The sequence below is a fragment of the Calonectris borealis genome, unplaced genomic scaffold (assembly GCF_964195595.1).
Source record: "Calonectris borealis unplaced genomic scaffold, bCalBor7.hap1.2 HAP1_SCAFFOLD_96, whole genome shotgun sequence".
Lineage (NCBI taxonomy): Eukaryota > Metazoa > Chordata > Aves > Procellariiformes > Procellariidae > Calonectris > Calonectris borealis.
The window spans coordinates 289,714-314,857 of NW_027441487.1; the positions used below are offsets into that span (position 1 = coordinate 289,714).

Below are 25,144 nucleotides of genomic sequence, written 5' to 3' on the forward strand. Positions count from 1 at the left end.
GATTCTATGATTCTAGGACTGACAAGCAGAGCGACACCGGCTGACGAGGCGGCCGATGTCGAGCCAGGTGTGCGGAACGGCTGCCTGGATGGGAAGCTCTGCTGCAGGAGCCTATGCTGACCCAGCCCTCCTCCCGCCTGGGTGGATGCCAGAGGCACAGTGGCACAGAGCTGCTGGCTCCCGCTGGGCTGCAGGCCCCTCACAACAGGGCTTTCGCAGCAGAAAATAAAACAGGTCATTCTGCTAATCTTCTGCACTTGCTGTTCTTTCTCAAACGTACGGGCTAAGGCTGTGCAGCCTGCTGGGAGAGCTGATGGAGGATCAGGAGCAGGCAGTGAGCTCTCCCAGCCACAGGAGACGGGGCTCCTGCACACATCAGCTGGTGCTGAGACCGGTGCTCACGTTCATCAGGGGCTCGGCTCAGGCACGCTCGCCCGTGCAGGACCTTACAGGAGGCCTGGGTGGGCTCCACCCGTTTCATGGGGACAGCAGGCAAGCACTCCGAGACTTCGAACAAAAGCCACTTGTCAACATTCAATCCAGAGACAATCCAAAACTGAAAAAACTCACCAGCCTAAAAGGCTGGCTGTCAGGCAGCAGACCCTGGCTGTGATTTCCTATAGGAAGCTGAAAACTACTGTTACAGCTTATTTGCCAGCGTAATACAGCCATCTATAAGCGTAAAGTCAGTCCTTTTCTCCTGCTCACCTTCCCCTATTGGCTATATGCTACTTTGCTCTTCCTTTTCCTAGCACTACAGCAGTTGCCACAGGATTTAACCACCTGCTAATCCCGGGCTCGTCCACTGTGCTCACTGCGGGCAGCAGGGATTTCCTCCTGGGAATACTCAGTGTCGTCAACGGCAGCTGCTTGGGGAAGCAGCAGGCAAGAACATGAACCCACCATACATAACGAACCGTAACTCCACTTCCTCTACATTTCTGGGCATATGCTCCCTCTGCTCTTGTTCCTCCATTTTTATTCACCTAACATCCTGGGGAAGTTTTAGTACGCAGCACTCCAAACCATTTTCCAAATTTAAAATGTAATTTAGTAGGCACTGATCTGTAGACTGCAAAAATCAAGTACTTACCTGAGAACTGAGAATGCCTGCGAAGTTTATGATCCTGCACATGCTCATTCAGAAAAAGCAGGGAATGATTTTAAAGAGTGTTTACACCGAGTGATTATTACCTGTTGTTTGGAAACATCCAGAGGCCCCAACCACTAGTAGGCACCATTTGTGCTGGACATCTCTTCTAATTACCTTACAGACAGAGACAACCCCAAGGAAGAGCAAAGCAGCAGAAACAACTCCACACAACACGGTAATGCGGAGCACAGCAGAGCAAAGTTGGGGCTCCTACATCCCAACACAAAGTCACACCCGTAAGACTATATTGACCCTTCACGGTTCATGCTCATCACATTGCAAGAATAAGATGTTACTTTTGTTTAATTCTGATGGTGTAAAAAACCCTGGTAATTCAAAAAGCCCAGAACCATTCCAAACCCAGCTCTATCATTTTGCACAATGTGCCATTTTCATTTCCTGCAATACGTGCAGGTGCCTCGTTTGCAGACCTGTATGCTGTATGCTTACCACCTTTGGGGGTCAGCATTCTCTAACCGTCTTTGGACTCGTCACAGTTCGCAGGCAAGCCAACAGCATGACGAGGCTGAATGTCCTGTCAGTACACCACAAATTAAATTGAGGATTCAGCTTAATGAATGTTTGGCTCAGCTGGAACAGTTTTCCTGCTAAGCTAGTAAGCTTGCTTGTATGCAATTTGGTTCAGGTCGTTCCAAATCCACAACTCGCATCCTAACAAAATAAAACAAATTAAAATCGACCCATTGCCATGGAATATTTACTTTTTAGCAATCTTTCTTTTCCAAAAGAAGAATGGTTTGTCGGAACGAGGACACACACATCTTCCCATTGTGACGCTAACGGGTATAACTCTGCCAGCTGGAAGAGTACCGACTTCCCACAGTGCTTTACTGGCTCAGGACTTGACAACCGGGAAGTATTTGATGAGATCTAGGTTTTAAATGAACAGAGGAGAAAAGAGTTCAGTGGCACACAGGGAAGACAGAAAGGAAGGGAGAAAAACAATGAAAAAATGGAGGAGTTGGTGAAATCCGTTACTTTTAGATCTTTCTGGCAGAAGGCCCTACTTCAGAGAAGCAATCCCATCCAAGAAAGACTTTACAGGCATTTAGAAGTCAGCAGGATACAAGCATGTACAGAATTTCTTCCTTAGATTAGGCTCATGGATTCTCTTCTATCTTTGTATTGTCCACAGCCAATATTCTATCAGGCCGTGTGTTTTATGTGACAAAGTGAACAAGACATACCTGTTGCTTAAAAACAGGAACTGTGGTGGTCAAGGTTAAACAAAATTCTCTCAGAAAGCCCAGGCAGTATTTCTCATTTGGTTAGATATAGAAGAGGACTATTTGTCCTCACAGGCACTGCTTGTTTCACTTTCTTTAGGTAGAAAAAGGAAATAAGACCTTACATCCGGAGATCCAATCTAGCCTTCTAAATAGACGTTGGAATAACGTCAGTGAATAACTGACACTCAGTGAATAACTACCACTGCACGTCAGGGAATTGCTTTTGCAGCCGAAGTTTTCTGATTTGCTTCCAAGTGCAGCATTAGGAGTTCACCAACGCAAGAATCAATCATTATTTCTCATATTTGATATTTTTTGGCACGGCATTACATGGTAGTATTTGACCTGGAAGCCTTGAAAAGCCCTAAGATTAGGGACAAGACCAGCGGTGTTTCCGTGGCATCTGCTTCATCACAAAAGTCATGCTTATGACCATGATCTTTCAGATGCAAAAATTATCAGCTTAGCCTTTCTCTTTATATTTAAGATCTTTCTTTTGAACTAGATTATTTGAACAGCTTACTTTTCAATTGTCAAGAAGATTCATTATACAAAATCCGAGAACATCCATTTTACTGCAAGCTATTTGAAATACGGTGAATAATACTTGAATATGCATTCATAATATTTTTTAATATTGAACTAAAATGATTCAAAATCCTAGTTTTGCTTTGAGACAGTTCAGTGAACCTACTCAGGACCCCACTGGAGTTAAGTGATCTCGTACACTGCACTTTGCAGAAAGAGCGCCTCAACTTTTTCTCTTTCTACTGTAATACATTCTCAGCTCCTCATGATTTTTTCAGTGCAAGATGAATGGCAGAAAAGAGACAGAAAAACACCCACACATTGAAGTATAACCTGAGAACATGCAGGCATATCTTGCCTCCTGACGCACAATGTGAGGAAAGCGTAAAGAATTTAGTTTTGACAAGAGAATGGGTGCTCCTAACAAAATGCAAGCGAGATCCATGTAGTACCAATAGAAAGAGAGGAAGCCAACATTTCACTTCAGCAAAAAAAATCTCTTCATACTCAAAAAAAGAAACTGCAAGAGATATGAACTTAGAATTCATTCTGCCAAAGTTGCTGGCCAAATGTCCGAAGTAAGAGGATGGCTGATCCATCAGCTCTCAGCGAGATTACGGATCCCGTTCCCTGTTTTAACACCATCTTCTAGTTTTAATCAGAATAACCAGAACCTGCAGCAGCACAAGCACAAATAGCCCCTTCTTATGTAGAGGTTTAACTTGGGGATCATTAGGATCAAAGTGCTACCTTTTTTACAATGCAGGTCAGCATTTTATCTACTGTATTACATTCTAGTTTGCATAAGAAGCATGTGCCATGGCACTTTTCCATTTCTCCCCCAGAATAGGCATTTCACTTCAGCAGAGATACTTAATAATTTCAGTGTATAGGCAAACCTCAAATATAGTCATCTATTTTACGTAATGGCTGTACCTGGGAAGATTACAACTTTATCTAAGGGAAGGGTGGGAGATAAGATACTGACTAGCTCTCACACTCCCAATTTCAAGGCATTCTGACCAACAGTTTTGGATTCACACCTTCTATTCAGCACAGAAACAAACAGAAAGGGTTGCCCGTAAGCCTGCTCAAAGCGAGTATGTGAGAACCCAGCAAAACCATTCTCAAGCATGTATTTTTCTTAAATGCTAATAACCTGTTGGACTAGCAAGGAAAATTCTACCTTGTTGCATGCTGCATCTGATTTTTTTTTTTGATTACATCACTTAGAGAAAAACCTCAGAAAAGCAGATGAGAGTGAAGAGTTTGGGGTTTTTGGCTTCATTTTGTTTTTAAGATGGTTAAACTAGCAATTTTATTGCTTCCACTCTCCGGAAGCATTTTCTTGGTTTAATAACGGATGAGAGCTCAGTAAGTAAATCCAAGAGGCACTCTTGTTTCTTTTCAACGAAGCAGTCACCACCATCTGTTCGCGTTTGCCAAACGCATGTCCAGTAAGACCAAGAGCGCAAGGGGTCCCATTTGCTCTGTTTCCCTCCCATGGCAAGTAGGATGACAGCAACCAGCCCACCTGAGCAGACAGCTTGCAAACAGCCACTATGCTAAGGAACACAGCCCACTGCTCAGAAACCAGCCCTATGTAATAGTTCTCCATGAAGGTACAAATGAGAAGGACAAAAGAAGGACCAAGTATCTGCAAGATCAGAGCAGAATGAGAAAGCCAAGAGCGTAACTTGGCAACACTCCAAAATTAAAAAAACCCAAACTTTTATGGGGATATCACACCATCTTGGAAGACCAGTGCACCTGCCTGCGCGCCGGCAGGACCCAACAAAGTCTTACTCCTGACATTTTCATCATCTGTTGTGGCAAGCCACTGCGCAGGCCTTGTTAGCCATAACCTCAACAGTTTTAATTGACGACTATAGCAAGTTGGGGGACAGGCAGACAGATGAAAGGCTGCCTGTTGGGACAGGCAGACAGATGAAAGGCTAACCGAGGCTTTAAGGAAGAAAGAATCGCATGCTACACCTCCATATAATGAGCTGTTTCTGAGTGACAGGGGGCTTGTACTCCTGGGGTAAAGGTGTCCATTTTAAATGACAAATCTACTCAATGGGATCGCTGTCTTCACAACGAGGCACTCCTGCTCACCCTGCCTCAAAGGCGGCGAAGAGAAAGGGAACATATGAAGAACACCCAAAACTGAGCTGGGACGGCTGCCAAAAGTCTCCAGGCACACCAGACCACAGCACACTTCACAGTTCTTCACAGGTCTACCGGCTACCGGCTAAATAACTACTTTGTCTCCCTCCCTCTTTTCTTTTTGTAGCGCTGTACGTTGCCGACAGCAGCCTGCTGCAAATTGCTTACCATAATTTAGCTTACTAAATGCAGTAATGCGTTCATACAGACAGGAGCCAGTGAGAAGTGGCACAGTAAGGAACGGGGTTTTTGCCAAACTTGACAAAGACACCCTGTGCAAATGAAAGCCCTTATATTTGGAAGAGCACAAGCAGCTTGAATAGCGGGGGCAGGGGGAGGAAGCTTAAAGAGGTTCTCTAGCATTCTCAGTACTTTCTCCTGGAACAACCTAAATGAAATCAAGGTGCAATCTTCCTGATTCCTGTCCCTTGTTTCCAGACACTGAAAAAACAACCAAAAAATACAACCCCTTCCAGACTGCACACAAGAAAAAACACATTAACCTTTAAAACTGTCCTCTCCAGTTTCTAATTAACTTTCTAAGCACCTCTTCTACCTAACATTGGATGATTCATACAGGCACTCCAATGTGCCTGTCGTGGTTTAACCTGGCAGGCAGCCAAATGCCACGCAGCCGCTCGCTCTCCCCCCCCGCCGGTGGGACGGGGAGAGAATCGGAAGGGTGTGAATGAGAAAAACTCGTGGGTTGAGATAAAGACAGTTTAATAGAACAGAAAAGGGAAAATAATAATAATAATGATAGAATAGGCAAAATGAGTGATGCACAATGCAATTGCTCACCACCCGCGCTGACCGATAACCAAGTAGCGATCGGTACTTCCTGGATCATGCCTACCGTTCATATACTGAGCATGACGTCACATGGTATGGAATACCCCATTGGCCAGCTGGGCTGGCTGTCCTGATTATGTTCCCTCCCATCTCGTGTACCTAGCTCAGTCAGTAGGCACGGGAGCTGTCCTTGGACTAGGAGGGCACTTAGCAACAACTGAAAACATCAGTGTGTTATCAACATTCTCCTCATACTAAATCCAAAACACAGCACTAGGAAGAAATTTAACCCTATCCCAGCCGAAACCAGGACAGTATCCACCCCTTATTCTACACCATTTACGTCATGCCTAGGTCTCACATTTTTCGATACATTTCAATTAATCACCACTATCTTTCTTTTTATATATACATATATATATATGCACTCACAGATATCATTCCCTTAGTCTATGGGCCATCCCTCTAAAATGTCCAGAGTTCATTTAGTCCACGACTTTGGGCTCCATCTGTCATAACAGTCTTTCAGGGCGGGAGAGATGGTGTGCGGTGTTGGGCTGTTGCATCCTGAAGCCAGTTCTCATTTCAGTATTGCTGCGCTCGTCCAGTTCTATCATCGTTGCACTTTGCTCGGTTTCGTCCAAGTTAGTTCATTCTTCATTAATCTGGGTGATTTTCACTGCTATACCATTGATAGCAACCATAGAAATAATGATATACAATATCATATAACAATCGACATCATAAAACTCAGTTCATTGGCTATTTTCACCCAAAATTAAATCCCCTTGAGGTACACACCGGACTTCCCCGTCCTTTCGCATCACCCACCAAGTGCACCCAGGTCCTTGAGCAAAAGCAACGTAAGAGTTTGGATTGGGCAGGGCCAGCTCAAGTGACAGATCCCCTAGAGTTGACTAACCAGGTGGCTTTTGCTAAATGTGTATCCCAATGCTTGAATGTCCCACCACCCATTGCTCTCAGCGTAGTCTTTAGCAGTCCATTGTATTGTTCGATTTTCCCAGAGGCTGGTGCATGATAGGGGATGTGATAGACCCACTCAATGCCACGCTCTTTGGCCCAGGTGTTTTGGAAATGAGTCCCGTTGTCTGACTCAATTCTTTCTGGGGTGCCATGTCGCCACAGGACTTGCTTTTCAAGGCCCAGGATGGTGTTCCGGGCAGTGGCATGGGGCACAGGGTATGTTTCCAGCCATCCGGTGGTTGCTTCCACCATGGTGAGCACATAGCGCTTGCCATGGTGGGTTTGTGGGAGTGTGATATAATCAATCTGCCAGGCCTCCCCATATTTATACTTCAACCATCGTCCTCCATACCAAAGAGGCTTTACTCGCTTGGCTTGCTTGATTGCAGCGCATGTTTCACATTCACGGATAACCTGTGCAATAGCGTCCATGGTTAAGTCCACCCCTCGATCACGAGCCCATCTATATGTTGCATCTCTTCCTTGATGGCCTGAGGCATCATGGGCCCACGAGCGATAAATAATTCACCCTTATGTTGCCAGTCCAGATCCACCTGAGCCACTTCAATCTTAGCAGCCTGGTCCACCTGCTGGTTTTTTTGATGTTCCTCAGTGGCCCGACTCTTGGGTACGTGAGCATCTACGTGACATACTTTTACAACCAGGTTCTCTACTCGGGCAGCAATATCTTGCCACAATGCGGCAGCCCAGATGGGTTTACCTCTGCGGTGCCAGTTGTTCTGCTTCCACTGCTGCAACCACCCCCACAGGGCATTTGCCACCATCCATGAGTCAGTATAAAGATAAAGTACTGGCCACTTTTCTCGTTCAGCAATGTCCAAGGCCAGCTGGATGGCTAGATGGCTAATGAGCTGGCTCAGCGTAGTGGTATGCAACTCAATGCACTGCCACATCCGTATGACAACTTTCAGGTTTGTTGTTTGTTCATTTAGGAGAGGAACTGATTTTAGGTTCTGTGAAATTTTGAAAGTCAGGTTTTAAAAGACGATTTGAACATGTTGTAGTAAAGGCAATTCATACCCTGTTCAACTCTGCAGATATCTAAAATTGCTGTTTAATTACAATGTAAGATGGCTAAGATTTTTGCAACTAAGTTAGCAGATTCACTCATGCAAGACTTTGCAATAAAATTCACAGGAAATGTTCTCCAGCTTATGTCTTTTACTGGGTTTAAAAGGTTGGCTTCAGTACACGGCTTCATCCTGCTCAATTCCACCAATTTTCTCAAAAGAACTTTTCAATTTAACTTGTAACTTTAAAGAAAAGGTGGCACATATGCAAACATCTTCATGATTAGAGATATTAACGCTACTGTACCTTTTATAAGGGTGTTTGCATTTCGGTATTTTATGGCACCTGAATCACTAAATTGTTTTTTTTCTTAATTGCACCTCCTAAGAAATACATCAAGGCCCATCCTAGCCAAGCTAAAAAGACACAGTACACAATTACCTTAACATTTAACAGGAGGAAGAATGTTGTATGTAGTCAAACCTCTGTAAGTACACGGAATGACGAACAGGGTATCTTTTCACCTCGTTATGCTCTTCCACGATAGCACCAGCTCCAGTCCCAGTCTCCTCAGACACACCCTGAATATACATTTAGCATCACTGATTCTGTAAGCAGGACCAGACTCCCCCAAATGGGCAAGAACAGTACATTTCCACACATAGGTGTGGAAAATCAATTCATTAAACACATGGGAGAAGAAATTCTTAAAAGCAATCTTTAAGAACTCCAAATTTTCAATACATGGAGAAAGGAGGAGAACTGACAAACTTAAGGGTAATTTATAGGCTTTCTAGGTCACCACCTAATGATGCTGCTAAATACCCTTGTAGGTGTTGTGATAAGCTTCCTTCGACCTGCAAGCTTCTTTTTCGAAGGATTCCTGCCTGTAGGGCAGTTGCCATTTTGCACTGCTGCAGCCTCTTCCAAGGGCAGTGCAGTGTCATTTCAGAGTGTCTTTTATTTGTTGTTTTCCTAGATGTAAATTAAAAGGCCATTTGGAAAAAAACATCTGCAGTGGTTTTTTGGTATGGAAGGCCAGGTAATAGTCACAAGCCCGGTATCTTTTGTGTATGCTACAGCTGGTAGAACGGGCCAACATCTCGTCCAATCACTGGTTATTCCCCCCCCAATTTTCTTAACACAATGCTGTCATGAAGGTAGACATCTACTGATGGGAATGCCTTATAAGACAGGGTGCTTAGCCATTCAGTGACAACTCTTGCTGGTTCCTTGCTTCCTCCCATCCTCCCCCACCGTATTTCAAGCATTATACCTCAGCAAACTGAAACAATGCAGTCTCCTGGGTTTGTTTTACAGCTCCTGGGACTCCAGGCTGTGATGTGCTCGAAGAGATCTGTCAGGAAAACAATGATGTTTGTATTACCTAACTCTTCCATTTCAATATCAAGCTTCAACATGCTAACTTTCCGATCCATCATACAGAAAGACTCCTGGTACCTAAGAACATGCAGATGAGTCCCAGCACACCTGTACGATGAACAGTATCTGCCTTCCCAGGAGACATGTAAATGGCTGATTGGTGAAATAGTGATCTTGAATAATTTTTCACACGGAAAATCTTCCCTAGGATCAATAGAACAGGCTAAGACTTTTTTGAAGGGCTTTTATTTGCCCACTGATATGTCAAAAGAGGGTTAGCAACAAAAATTAACACTATATTGTATGTCACAGTTCAGTGAAAGACCTGAGACTGTACAATCGTGGTGCCGACAGAGCACAAATTGCTACTTAGCACAGAAGATAAGTGTGGACAGGGACACAACACGTGCAGGTACTTTAAGAAGAGATACCAGATGCATCCCAGACACCGACGGAACTGCATTTTATACTGTTTAACTTGTGTCAGTTACTTTTGTGGCAAATGACACCTCTGATTAATGTTAGACCTAGGTACAGTAGCAATTATTTTGCCATTGACACACATACCTACCATGCACTGTTTAGGTGCAGCCTCACTACAGGCTGTTTAACATCCTTGAAAAATAAGACTAGCTAATACGCATTTCTAGTTACTGATCGTCAGTGAGCTCCTTCTAAACTGCACGTTTTAGCGGTGCACGTGAGCTTGTTTCCTGGCACCCCCTGAAGCTCTGCTTCAACGGGTAAGGAAAAGCCAGCGGTCACAAGCCCGTAGCAAGAGCGTATCTGGCAGCACACAAGACAGTTCCTGCCTACCACCACGTGGCTCTGGCACTTCCTTCTTGGGCACTGCAAAATGCACTGAAACGATTCAGTGAGCTGGCATTTGTCTTACGCTTTGAAGGACTTCTTAGCAGGGAAATTCAAGAAACAGACCGTTATCAAGAGGAACTATACAAAGCCTTACATTGCTGAACTGACAATACAACTGACAGTTTAATATGCAAAAGCATCTTAGAAATACTGGAAGATGGATGTTGAATTACTACCACAGAAGTATCGTAAGTGACACTGGAGTTAACCAATTTTAAGCAGCTTGTAAGTATTTCTTTTCATTACTGGCAAACCAGGCATTTCGTCTTCCTAACAAGAAAAGCCAGCGGGCTGTTTAAGAGCTTCATCACAGGTTATGTACTTCACTCTGGCCATTACCTTTAATCAGAAATAAAGGATTAGTGCTTTAATTTCTTTCTAATACATTTTGAAAGCCTCAGATCTGAAGTTGGAACTCAAGGTCTTGTGGGTTGATGTTCAAACAAACAAACAAACGAATCACATCTTCTGTGTGCTAGGATCTACGCCGTAAGTGATGGTGTTCAGGGAGGAGTATGAAGGTGCACACAGCAACGAGTATTAAAGACACGGGAGTCAGATTCACAGCTGGTGTGAAAACAAGTAATAAAAAGAAGCCCCTGCTATGACAAAATTTCCTTCCACATGCACTTACTCAAACACCACCCAGCGTCCTGTACAATCAATATTTACACAGCTAAATATTTATATGTCACCTGATTATGAGTATTTCAAAAACTGGAAAGATATAAACAAGCAAGTGATGCTTGCAGAGGGCCAGGACTCTTTGCAACTTCATTCTTGTCTTGTAACTTATGCCAATGAAATCCATTAAAACTTTGATGAAATAGTGTAAACTTTAAAAAAAAAAACAACAAGCAAACCAAACACCACAGTTGCACTTCTAGCAACTACTGGAAATATGTTGACAAAAATGTTGTACATTGCACAACTAAAGCATAGTTGCATAGAGCTATTTGGTGGTTATAGAACAGAAAAAAATTTTGGAAATTCCAGAACTACACTTATTTTTTCTGGAGTCAACAACTAAAGCAGCCACAATAGGTAAAGCACATAATGTAACATCCAAATAGACACGTTAAAACTTTAATTTTACTTAGACTAACTTTACTTAAACTAAGAAGAGAGCACAAAAATACCAGGATTTTTTTTTTTAATTCCAAACTTTGCAAAGGAGTTTTATGCAACAAAATACTAAACCGATGATTTTGGGCTACATACACAAATACCTTGTATTAGGGATGCTATCAACACTGCTATATCTGTAATTTATACTACCATTCTGAATAAGAAAATTACTTAGAAGCTAAAAAAACCAAGGTTTTGAAGACACTGAGGGTTGCTAAGTGACAGAAATACTTATTAGAAAAATAATCCGCAGTCACCGAACAGCATGACCATAAGTAGTTAAGGGTACCTCAAGCCTAAAATTCCTCAAATAATGTACCTAAACATCCGTTTAGGGGTGCTTATGGGAAGCAGTGCAAGAAAGAGTCATAACTTCTGAAATCAAATTACAAAGAAATTACTGTTCAAAAACAACAGCCTTATTCGAATTAACACGGAGCTTAGCTGTACTATTCTTATTAGCCAGAAATGTGTTAATCAAACATCATTCCGGAATTGTATCAGATATGATACATTCATTAAATGTCACATTTGACTATAAAAGATTTACCTGTGTAACTCCTAGAAGCATGAGGTACTATTAGTATAAAATAAGGTATGTAACATGGCTTATAGGAAACTGAAGACAGGAAGGAGGCTTCGTGGGATTTTAGCAAAAGTAACAGGATGGAATTTTTTTCCCTAACAATTTTTAATTTTTCATGAAATTTCACTTTCTTTAAAACATTTCAATGCAAATGTGGTTTTATCTTACTTATTACCAAAACAAGTATCTCAATAGCCTTTATTAGTGCACGCACACATGAGGTTTAGCTAGCAACTGCATCTGTTGCCCGCAAGCACAAAGCACCACAGAATAAGCAGGCCTCCAGCACACGCAGCTTGTACTGCTGCTGCCGCTGCCATTTGTCCGAGATGCTTAAGCACTGCAATAGCCTCAGTGTGTTTTGTTTCGGGAATCTGCTACCCATACTCCCCTGAAAACACTAGATGCAGGTGCACTATTTGCTTACGTACACAGTCGAACTTGTTTCTTCCCTGTGTTGTGAATGAGTGGTTTAGAGGCTGCTTAAAGAATCACCGTCAAAGGTATTAGCAGAAAGTGACTTTAATCCACCACCACACCCTGCCATAAAACCAAGCAGTAAAAGAGCCTCGTATGAGCTATGCTTCCTTTATTAAAGGAATTGGTGTTTATTAAACACCAAGCAGGAGGTTTTGTCAGTGTACTAGGGGACTACATCTACCCAAAGGGTTACAAATAATGTATTTTTAAGGCCTGTCTTTTGCTTTTTCAATGGTTTGTGTCACTGTTTTCACTGATGTAATTGTTTATCACTGCTTTTCTCATGCTTCTGTATTGGTTAAGATGTCCGTGCCTCAGCAGCAGTGTGCATTGTACCAGAGATGCATAACGATCTTGCTGCTGTTGAGTGACCCGCCTCTGAAGGTCTGAGTCTCTGCACTGGTGTGAAATATATAAGGATGCTGCTTGCATGTCTGAGCGCTCATTTGGTTATTTCAGGCCACTTCACTGGTGGGATTCTCCCAGGAATAGCCAAACGTGGGGTTTAGTTCCCAATGTCACTTAAATTTTCCAGCTGCCTTACGTACCTTAGTTTGTGGTGTCAATTGAAGCAGTTTGTTCACAAGCGGCGCCTACTCGATATGCCATATGAAAGGGCACTATTTTGCTTAGGAGAAGCAACGTGAACGAGGAAGCTGTATGAAACCTCCTCTCCGCTCCTCGAGGCCGGCACTGCAGGGCCACGCACGTCTGAACTCTGCCCACACGCCGTAACAGAGACCAGAGCTTCCTTTTCCTATCTAGGGGCACGTCCACATGAACGTGTCAACACGCGCCCGAGCTGGCACAGCACAAACCAGCTCTGATTTGGGAGCCATTGGCCCGCCCCACCGCAGGAGCACTGTGCTGGAGCGGAGAAGCCCTCCCGAGAGGGGCTGTTATGGCTCAGCCTCCGCAACACCAGCACTGTAAGGCGCTCGCTCCCCGGGCGGGTGCGGAGAGGGAGGACGAGTCTTCTCGTTGCCTTTGAGGCCACGGTGCTGGGGCCTGTTCACCTTGCGGTACAGGAACCACAAGTCATGGAAGGTGTGAAGGTGTGAAGCCCAGCTTCTTACAGCTTTGCGTCTAAAGGACAGATCTTTGGTGCCCAGTAAGTAACACAGAGGTGATTTTGTGGTTAGAACAACCATACATGTCTGTCTGGTTTCACCTGGGATAGAGTTCATTTTCTTCCTGGTACCTGGTATAGTGCTGGTTTGGATTTAGTATGAGAATAATGTTGATAACACCCTGATGTTTTAGTTGTTGCTACGTAGTGCTTATGCTAGTCAAGGACTTTTCAGTCCCGTGCTCTGCCAGGTGCACAAGAAGCTGGGAGGGGGCATAGCCAGGACAGCTAACCCAACCGGCCAATGGGGTATTCCATACCATATGACGTCATGCTCAGCATATAAAGCTGGGGGAAGAAGAAGGAAGGGGGAACGTTCGAAGTGATGGTATTTGTCTTCCCAAGTAACCGCTACGCGTGGTGGAGCCCTGCTTTCCTGGAGATGACTGAACACCTTCCTGCCAATGGGAAGTACTGAACGAATTCCTTGGTTTGCTTTGCTTGTGTGTGCAGCTTTTGCTTTATCTATTAAACTGTCTTTATCTCAACCCACGAGTTTCCTCATTTTTACCCTCCCAATTCTCTCCCCCCATCCCACTGTGGGGGGAGTGAGCAAGTGGCTGCGTGGGGCTTAGTTGCTGGCTGGGGTTAAACCACAACACTTTCCTATCAATTTCTGTTATCTTTAAAAGGTTAATGCTGTTGCCTTTGTTTGATAGAAACACTAATTTCATAGAATCATAGAATAGTTTGGGTTGGAAGGGACCTTTAAAGGTCATGTAGTCCAACCCCCCTGCCGTGGGCAGGGACATCTTCAACTAGATCAGGTTGCTCAGAGCCCCATCCAACCTGACCTTGAACATTTCCAGGGATGGGGCATCTATAACCTCTCTGGGCAACCTGTTCCAGTGTTTCACCACCCTCATTGTAAAAAATTTCTTCCTTATATCTAGTCTAAATCTACCCTCTTTTAGTTTAAAACCATTCCCCCTTGTCCTGTCACAACAGGCCCTGCTAAAAAGTTTGCCTCCATCTTTCTTAGGAGCCCCCTTCAAGTACTGATAGGCCGCAATAAGGTCTCACCGAAGCCTTCTCTTCTCCAGGCTGAACAACCCCAACTCTCCCAGCCTTTCTTCACAGGAGAGGTGTTCCATCCCCTGATCATTTTTGTGGCCCTCCTCTGGACCCGCTCCAACAGGTCCATGTCTTTCTTGTGCTGAGGGCTCCAGAGCTGGACGCAGTATTGCAGGTGGGGGGTCACCAGAGCAGAGTAGAGGGGCAGAATCCCCTCCCTCGACCTGCTGGCCACGCTGCTTTTGATGCAGCCCAGGATACGGTTGGCCTTCTGGGCTGCGAGTGCACATTGCTGGTTCATGTCCAGCTTTTTGTCCACCAGCACCCCCAAGTCCTTCTCGGCAGGGCTGCTCTCAATCCCTTCATCCCCCAGCCTGTATTGATATGGGGGGTTGCCCCAACCCAGGTGCAGGACCTTGCACTTGGCCTTGTTGAACCTCATGAGGTTCACACGGGTCCACTTCTCGAGCTTGTCCAGGTCCCTCTGGATGGCATCCCGTCCCTCAGATGTGTCACCCACACCACTCAGCTTGGTGTCGTCTGCAAATTTGCTGAGGGTGCACTTGATCCCGCTATGTCTATGTCATTGATGAAGATATTAAACAGTACTGGTCCCAATACGGACCCCTGCGGGACACCACTCGTCACCGATCTCCACCTGGACATTGAGCCGTTGACCACTACCCTCTGGATGCATCCATCCAACCAATTGCTCTCCCACCGGACAGTCCGCCCATCAAATCCATACCTCTCCAGTTTAGAGAGAAGGATGTTGTGGGGGACCGTGTCAAAGGCCTTACAAAGGTCCAGACAGATGACATCTGTAGCCCTTCCCATGTCCACTGATGTAGTCACTCCATCATAGAAGGCCACTAGGTTGGTCAGGCAGGACTTGCCCTTGGTGAAGTTATGCTGGCTGTCTCGAATCACCTCCCTGTCCTCCATGTGCCTTAGCATAGCTGCCAGGAGGATCTGTTCCATGATCTTCCCAGGCACAGAGGTGAGACTGACTGGCCTGTAGTTCCCCAGGTCTTCCTTTTTTCTCTTTTTAAAAATGGGGGTTATGTTTCCCCTTTTCCAGTCAGCCGGAACTTCACCGGACTGCCACAACTTCTCAAATACGATGGATAGTGGCTTAGCAAGTTCATCCGCCAGTTCCTTCAGGATGTGCTGTCGTGGTTTAACCCCAGCCAGCAGCTAAACCCCACGCAGCCGCTTGCTCACCCCCCTCCTCTGGTGGGATGGGGAAGAGAACCAGGAGGGCACAAGTAGGAAAACTCCCATGTTGAGGTAAAAGCAGTTTAATAATTGAATTAAATGAATAGAACAGTAATAATAACAATGAGAACAACAACAATAACAGAATATACAAAGCAGGCAATGCACAATGCAACTGCTCACCGACCACCGATCGCGTGTCACGAACGGGGGGCAAGTCCCCCCACACCCCTGGTTTTTCTACTGAGCATGATGTCACATGGAATAGAATACCCCATTGGCCAGCTCGGTCAACCACCCCGGCTAGGCTCCCCCCGCTAGAGCTTCCCCTGCACGTGGCAGGGCATGGGAGGCCGAAAAAAGAAACCAAAAGTCTCCCCGGTGCAAGCACCACCCAGCAACAACCAAAGCATCAATGGGCCATGAACACTCCTCTCATAACAAACCCAATACACAGCACACTCCCCAGCTGGAACCAGGACACCCGCAGATGGATCTCATCGGGTCCAATGGACTTGTGCACCTTCAGGTTCCTTAAATGGTCTCAAACCTGATCTTCTCCTACAGTGGGCGGCTCTTCATTCTCCCAGTCCCTGGCTTTGCCTTCTGCGGCTTGGGCGGTGAGGCTCGAGCACTTGCCGGTGAAGACCGAGACAAAAAAGTCATTGAGTACCTCCGCCTTCTCCGTACCCCGGGTTACCAGGTCTCCTGTTTCGTTCCAGACAGGGTCCACATTTTTCCTAGTCTTCTTTTTATCCCCAACATACCTATAGAAGCTTTTCTTGTTGCCCTTGATGTCCCTGGCCAGATTTAATTCTGTCAGGGCTTTAGTTTTCCTAACCTGATCCCTGGCTGCTTGGACAATTTCTCTGTATTCCTCCCAGGCTACCTGTCCTTGCTTCCACCCTCTGTAGGCTTCCTTTTTGTGTCTGAGTGTGTCCAGGAGCTCCTTGTTCACCCATGCAGACCTCCTGGTGTTTTTGCCCAATTTCCTCTTTGTTGGGATGCATCACTCCTGAGCTTGGAGGAGGTAATCCCTGAATATTAACCAGCTTTCTTGGGCCCCTCTTCCCTCCAGGGCTTTGTCCCATGGCACTCTACCAAGCAGGCCCCTGAAGCCTGCTGTCCTGAAGTCCAGGGTAGTGAGCTTGCTGTGCGCCCTCCTCAGTGCCCTAAGGATCTTGAACTCCACCATTTCATGGTCACTGCAGCCAAGGCTGTCCATGAGCTTCACATTCTCCACCAGCCCCTCCTTGTTGGTGAGAACAAGGTCCAGCATAGCACCTCTCCTCCTTCGCTCCTCCACCACTTGGAGAAGGAAGTTATCATCGACGCATTCCAGGAACCTCCCGGATTGCTTATGCCGTGCCGTGTTGTCCCTCCAACAGATATCGGGGTGGTTGAAGTCCCCCATGAGGACCAGGGCTTGTGAACGTGAGGCTGCTCCTATCTGTCTATAGAGGGCCTCATCTGCTCGGTCTTCCTGGTCAGGTGGCCTGTAGCAGACCCCCACCGTAATGTCACCTGTCCCTGCCCTCCCTTTAATCCTGACCCATAAGCTCTCGGTCAGCTCCTCATCCATCCCCAGGCACTCCAGATGGTCATTGACATAGAGGGTGACACCCCCTCCTCATCGCCCCTCCTGCCTGTCCTTCCTAAAGAGTCTGTATCCCTTCATCCCAACACTCCAATCATAGAAGCCATCCCACCACGTCTCCGTGATGCCAATGAGATCGTAGCCCTGCAGGCGTGCGCACATCTCTAACTCCTCTTGTTTATTCCCCATGCTATGTGCGTTTGCATAGAGGCATTCAAGGTGGGCCTCCGATGAAGCTGTCTTACTGGCTGGGGTTCCTTTGTGCCGCTCTTCAGGCGCTCTCCTGCTGGCCTGTGATCCAGGGTCTCTGGGCATCTATTGCTGGCACTGGCATCAAACTGGTAGGAGTGGGATGGATTGAGGCTCCTCTCCCACGGCAACTTGGGTTTAAAGCCCTCTTCACCAGCTTGGCAAGCCTATGACCGAAGATGCTCTTCCCCTTCTCTCACAGACGGACCCCATCAGCCCCCAGAAGACCAGGTTTCTCAAAGCGAGTCCCATGGTCTAAGTGGCCGAAGCCCTGGCTGTCGCATCAGTCCCGTAACCATTTGTTGACTCGCCAGGTTTGACTGGCCCTTTCAGACCCCTTTCCTTTGACCGGCAGGACTGATGAAAAAACTACCTGCGCTCCAGAGTCCCTTACCATCGCTCCCAGGGCTCTGTAATCCTTCTTGATACTCCTCAGACTGCTCCTGGCTGTATCACTGGTGCCCACGTGAAACAGCAGCAGCGGACAATAGTGGACTGTACGAGGCTTGGTAGCCTCTCGGTGACATCCCTGATACGAGCCCCTCGTAAGCAGCACACCTCTCTAGAGAGTCCGTCCGGTCGGCAAATGGGCGCCTCTGTACCTCTCAGAAGAGAGTCGCCTACTACTACCACCCGTCGTCTTCTCTGAGTTGCGCTGGTTGTTACATGGGAAACAGATCGGCTGCCTTACTCAGCTCCAGCGTCTCTCCTGGTGTGATGGGACTTTCCTCTTCAGCCTGCAGAGCGGTGAAGCGGTTCTGCAAGGGCACCTCAGGCTTCAGGGGGAGCTTGTTTCTTCTACTCAGCTGCTCAGCTGCTCCCCCCACACTTCCAACTTGTGGGAAATTTATTAGCTCCAGGACTTCTAACTTCTGCCAGGCTGAACCTGATCAAAGCGTTAGAATAACTGCTGGAGAGAGCGGATGCACAGATAGTGCCATTGCATACGTCTCATTGCCTGCCATAATAAAACCTCCTCAGCATCTCATTTCTTCTCCTGTTTCCTCCTCCCAGCTTACCCTCGGTTGCACCGAGAGATTTTTCGCTTCTGATTTACACCCTGGGCAATACCGCCCTGCGCAGACCCGGCATCACACGGCATCTTTTGTTCTCAAAGAGAAGGAAAGCATAAGGATAGCGCTTCCGTAGCCTCCCTTTCCCTTGCAGGTTACCATAACCTGCTCTAAAACGGATCACACCAAACGAAGGTGAAGGACGGCCCCTGGCTCACCTTCTGCACCGGCTGATGTGAGGCTTTAAAGCCACCCTGATGTGCAGAGCAGCGGTAAAGGGGAAACTGGTAGAGGAGCCAGGTTTTGGACTACCCAACAAATCCCGCGATTTCCGGGCAGTAACCTACAGGCAGGCCACCGAGTGCAGCTGTCAGGCAAGCAAAGGGCCTGACGGGCACGTAAGGGAGATGTGCAGGGAGGTGAGCAGGCAAGCAAGGAGCGCTCCTCACCCAGCTTCAGGCCTTCTGCTAATAAACCCTCTGTGAGAAAGTGAGAGGACTGGGCTTTGCCTAGGGCAACGACAGTAGCTGGAGCAGACCCATCTGGCGTTTCTGCTCAGGTATTCAACAAAATATGCTCCTATACGCACCACAGTCTTGCGTAACTGATGAAAGGACCCAAAAGCCAGGTGGAAACCCAAGTCCTTTGCTTACTGCTGCTAAGGTCTGTAACTTCTGCCTATCTGCTTAGTAACTCCAGCCGCTGCTTGGAAATCAGCCATGTACTGACACGGAATTCTATTATCAGAAGAAAACTCTCTAATCTATCGAAAAAAATTACAGAAGTAGGAACATCACCACCGACATACAGAGATGGTGACTGAAGCCCCAAGGCAATTTTGTAAATATCGCTGTTATGCCTCTTCCCGTCCTCCCGCCGGCGCCTGTTCTCTTTGTTACCGGACAGCTGGGCTTCTGACAGCGCGAAGGTTAAACACCTGACTTGAAAAGTCCCCATACATCCATTTAACATACCCTGGACAGAAAATCAGTGGGTGTTGAATACATTGATGGGGGATTAGCAGACCTCTAAGTATCATTTCCCTCATCTTCTCCCAGGTTCTGAGCAAACTATGCCAGTGCTGCCTTCCTTTAGAGTAACAATTTTTAAGATGACAATAGTATTTAAAACCTGTGCTTACAAGGCCACCCAAGTCTGCATAATCATACATATATACACAAGCAGTCACACTGCATGTTGACAGGCAATCTTAACTCTGGCGGTCCCCCAGTTTAAGAACCACATATATGCATGTGTATCTAAACATACATGCACACACTTTAATGATAATGAAGACCTCATGATACCATTTAGAGCATTCTTTTGAAAATTACACTGCATCTGTCCTTTTTTTAAATAGAAATGCCAGGGCTTTAGATATATGACATACTTATATAATTACAAGCATATAAAAACAGTACACGTATTTCCCATAATTAAGCAACTACTGAATCTCTTCACTGACAATAAATACCTCAACAGTTACCTGAGTACCCCCCACCAATACCAAGTCTAATGCAACATAACTAAAAAACCTCCACTGAAGAGGAAAGCAGCTTACCAATTCTGCAATTAATTTGTGAGCTTTTCTTATTGAGCCTGTCACACCACCGCCTAGCGTGTTCCGTTAACCTCCCAAACACTGGTTTGAGCGAGAAACTGTTCTCAAGCATAAGCATGGAAATCCAACCATAGGTTGTCCCATAGGCATGCAAAGATCAACATCTTATGTCTCCGCTGTCCACGCTCCTGAGGAGTAAGTACGGGCTAATTTCTGGCCCATCGTGATTCTAACAACAGCCAACAAATCCCTCAACTAGTTTTGTTCGGACTGTATTGATGACAATTATTTTGCTCTACATTTTGGAGGAAAGCAGATTGCACAGCTTGCCTCTCTGATGTGGAGGGCCGGGTTTCAAAAGAATGCTGCAAGTCCAAAAGAGCACAGCATAATACAGCTTATACATAAAGTAAACATTACATCACAAGCCATATTGCATGGTTCTATCGGAAAAAAAGGGGTTTATGCAGGTGCATGGGAAGGGGGTCTTTTGCTAAAAAAAAAAGAAATCCTGATTAAAAAAAGTTCACATACTAAAACAATCACACAACATCCTTTTTGATTTGTCTCTAAACCCATATGTAGATTTTATTCCTTCACTGCCATCTGAAATCATACTACCTGAGGCACTTTTCATGTAAAACCAAGAAAGGTCAACTCAGAAGGCAAAGACCCTTCTTAATGGAACTGAGCGTCTGTGACTACAATACACCTTCCCCCTCATTTAAACATAACAGCATAATAAAAGCAGTTTTTAAATTCCAAGCGGGGAGATTCAAAGTTTGAAAACTACAGGACATTCTCATTTTAGCACAAAATAATCAATTTCTTTTCACTTCTCTGCCAGCCTTACCCTAGCGTTCCTTATTTTTCATGCTGCAGCACAGAAAGCCAGTACCCACATCTGCACAAAGGTTTCCACTGCTCAAACCAGCCTGCAAAGCATTGAGGAGTCCTGGCTCAGTCTTGGCAGTACAGGAGCAATCCACCTCAAATGCACTACACATATAGATAGTTAATTATTGCTTTTCCTCCCAATAACAACAAAAAAGAAAAAAGAAACCCTCCGTGCTTCCACGGCTCTTCTTTCCAGACTAGAGGTTTATGGCAGTGACTACCTATTTTATCCAAAGTACAAGCCACCTTTCGAACAATTTTCAAAGCTGGCCCAAAAAATAGATCATAAGTTATAATCCATCTAAAGAAAGACCAGAGGTCTCTGTGCTACTGGAGATATGCAGGAACACTTTTATTTACTAGTCTCCTTCATAAAAACAAAATGTTTGTGATGGCAAATGAACTACAAACTTATTTTTAGACACAAAGTCTTGGTCAATAAGAATATCCTACAATACTTTGACTGCTTGTTAGAACTTGCATGGTTTCAGAATGCATACATGCAACGCTACAGGCTTGGTGCAACGCTGCAGGCTTGGGGAAGAGCGGCTGGAAAGCTGCCCAGAGGAAAAGGACCTGGGGGTGCTGGTTGACAGCCGGCTGAACGTGAGCCGGCAGTGTGCCCAGGTGGCCAAGAAGGCCAACGGCATCCTGGCCTGTATCAGAAATAGTGTGGCCAGCAGGAGCAGGGAGGTGATCGTGCCCCTGTACTCGGCACTGGTGAGGCTGCACCTCGAATCCTGTGTTCAGTTTTGGGCCCCTCACTACAAGAAGGACATGGAGGTGCTGGAGCGTGTCCAGAGGAGGGCAACGAAGCTGGTGAAGGGCCTGGAGCACAAGTCTGATGAGGAGCAGCTGAGGGAACTGGGGGTGTTCAGCCTGGAGAAGAGAAGGCTGAGGGGAGACCTCATTGCGCTCTACAACTACCTGAAAGGAGGTTGTAGCGAGGTGGGTGTTGGTCTCTTCTCCCAAGTAACAAGCGATAGGACGAGAGGAAATGGCCTCAAGTTGCGCCAAGGGAGGTTTAGATTGGACATTAGGAGAAATTTCTTTACTGAAAGAGTGGTCAGGCCTTGGAACAGGCTGCCCAGGGAAGTGGTTGAGTCTCCATCCCTGGAAGTATTTAAAAGACGTGTAGATGAGGCGCTTAGGGACATGGTGTAGTGGGCATGGTGTGTTGGGTTGACAGTTGGACTCGATGATCTTAGAGGTCTTTTCCAACTTTAATGATTCTATGATTCTATGATTCTATGATTCATAATGACACTGACTGTATGGAAATGATCAGGCATTTATTTTGCTATTAGTGCCAAGGCCACAGTTGTGTGAGGCATTACACAAGCATATGAAATCCTTGCCCAAAAGAGTTTGCAAACCACCTGTTTGTTAACACAGTCCCTGTATTTCAACCTTTCCACCTGAGACAATATCCTCTCAGGGGGCAGACTTGCCTGGTCCAATCAAATATTCAGTCAGCAGAGTTAATACTGAACCCATATAAAAACTGGGCCAAACATCTACGTTCACGGTTGGGATACAGGACTCCTACCACAGGGCTCACACTTCAGTCCCACCTGAGGTATGTATCTTATATGTCATTTCTCACTGGTCAAACATTCCTCTTCAGAGCTCTCTTTAACTGAGGGCTCGCGGTAAGGGAGAGAAGAGGGTTCCTTACCTCTTGTGCAGTCAGGGCATGTTCCGTTGCTAGAAGCAGCCTACTCAGGCCTCCCATTTGTGTAGGATCTGTTAAAAGAGTAACACCAAGTCTTAAGTTTATTCATTTGCTTGTTTAAAGAACCGACCATGTGCAGCGTTAAACCCCCAGAAGACTACTTGCCACAGACACTCTCAGCAAGCTGCCATAAAAGGCGGTTCAAGAGACTCACAAATAACCATTTCTGTACCCTCTCGGAGAGGCTTTCAAAGCTCTTTGAAGGATTTAATTGGATTTGTCTGCCTAACACCCCATTGCGTGGATTTACAATTTTACTGCCAAAGGTTTTATGTACTACAGAGATGGGTATCTTTAAAACAGCAACTGTAATGATCTCATGCATAAATATACACAAAGATGCTTTGATATCACGCATCTTTATAACTCAATGGATGCTCCTACCAACGGAGTGGTTCCCTTCCGTAGCCACTGAACAAGTAAAAGGACGGAAGAAAAGGACACGATCAAGCTCTGAAGCAAAATTTCTATTTTCATTTAGCTTTAATTTAGAGCTGCAAAACAAGCAACGGGACGATATCAAGGATTTACTGAAGAGCAGGAAACTTCCAGCACTATTTTCCCTGCGCATTCCAGCAACCGCTCTGAGATAACTGGGCAGACACCGTGCAGCGGGAGCTGTGGCTGTGTGAGGTTGTCTCTACACACTGCACAAGGCTCTTACCTGCTTGTGCATAAAGCCTTCAGGCATTGGATGGTCTCTTGTCTGCATCATGTACTATGTGACCTGCGAGGAAGAAAATCAGCGAGCTGACAAACTTATGGAACAAGACACCTCCTCTCTTTCCTCCAGAGCTCTTAGGTAAGGCGATGATGAGGCCCTCAGCACCCACAATCACACCAAGATTCCACCTTAATGGACTTTCAAAAGACGGTACGATAGGTTGTTTATGCAGGAAACCACCAGACTGAATTCCAATACAGCCAATATTCACACTGCTATCAATCGCCCCCCCTACTCACAAGAATCCCTCAGCTCAATCCCAAACACCTCCTCCCACCACCTCCATCTCAGAAGAGATCTTTAAGCCCCCAAGCAAACCACTGCCTCATCGCATCGTGAGCAACCTGCCCTGATCCTCTTTCTTCTTCCCTCCCGCCCTGGCCATACCACCCTGAGCTGGTATTTTGTTCCCTCCTCACACAACCAGACCACATACAGACACAGTACTAATCCTGCGTTTGAAAATGTCTGCGGTCACCAGGGACCAGTCTTCCCCAGCCTCACCACTGTGTCGTGGTGAGCATCACTGAGGTAGCCGTCATCCATTCTCCTTACACCCTGGGACCAGGATGGCCACCCCGCTGGACACACTGGGAGAACAATCACGTGGAGAGGAAAGGGGTTGCCATTGGACCGTGAAAAAGCCCAGGGCTGAACCAGGTTCTCCAGGCACTACAGTTCTTGGCCTGACCCCAGGAGTAACCAGTCCTGAGGAGCCACGGGGCAAACTGTAAATACTATCTGTTGGTCAGTTATTGCAGTATGTTCGGTATGATTATACCCGTCAAATTCAAACTCAGTAGGAAGAGGAAGAACACAGGAAGGTTAAGAACACTTGAAACACAGATGGACGCAGAGCTCCATGTCTGTGGGGCTGCGCCAGGAGAGCCAGGAAGAGCGTGGAGCAGCAACGAGCCTTGTGGCTTTCTGGAAACTATGACAGACACTCAGCAATGATGCCCACGCGATCAGCTGCTCACCCTGCAGCACCTTTTCCTCCTGGAGCCTTTTCAGGTCTTCAGCAGAGTGGCGAGGCCATCAGGACCGAAGCTCTGCACCCAGCTGTCAGGAACAGACAAAATCATCAGCACACACAAAAACCCCATGCACTTTTGCACGGCCTCCACCCTTCCTCACCTCTACTCAGCCATAGCGCAGTTCCCAAGGTGAAAGCTCCCAGTTTCTCATTGATAGCCCTGGTTTTGTCCAGCGTCCCAGCCCACACCCTTCCCCACCTCACCTGATGGGGCTGCTGCTCAACCTTGCTGCTCCAAGGGGCTCTTTACGGGAGCTGTCTGTGGGTTTACCCACGGGTACCTGAAAGAGCGAGCAGAGCCACGTCTGTCCCTCTTTTACAGGACGTCCTCTTTTGCCTTCAGCGTGGCTGTGCTGGTGTCACGCTGTACAGCACAGCACCTTCAAACCCATACTGCAAGCAAAGTATCCCTCTCTCTAGAAGACCCATTCTTCTCTTCCTACCGTTTACATTTAACGACATGAGGTATTTAAATCCCATTTGCTGCTCTTCTGCCTACAAGAGGGCTAGCACTTCATTGTGTGTTCCAAGAAATCCATCTTATATTCTGCTTCCAAGAAGCTGTCATTTGGGCCAGTTTATGGCTCCGGGTAAGAAGTCTAAAGCCAAGGAA

The 25,144-nt window shown here is 46.2% G+C and overlaps 1 long non-coding RNA gene across 1 annotated transcript; it reads right to left on the reverse strand.

Annotated features, from left to right (window-relative positions):
* Nucleotides 1-9,183: 9,183 nt before the first annotated feature.
* Nucleotides 9,184-23,684, reverse strand: LOC142076720 (uncharacterized). Its single transcript, XR_012671287.1, has 3 exons — nucleotides 23,436-23,684; nucleotides 22,715-22,782; nucleotides 9,184-9,265 (listed from the first exon to the last, which is right to left on the reverse strand). It is a non-coding gene; the product is annotated as an uncharacterized LOC142076720 (long non-coding RNA).
* Nucleotides 23,685-25,144: the final 1,460 nt, after the last annotated feature.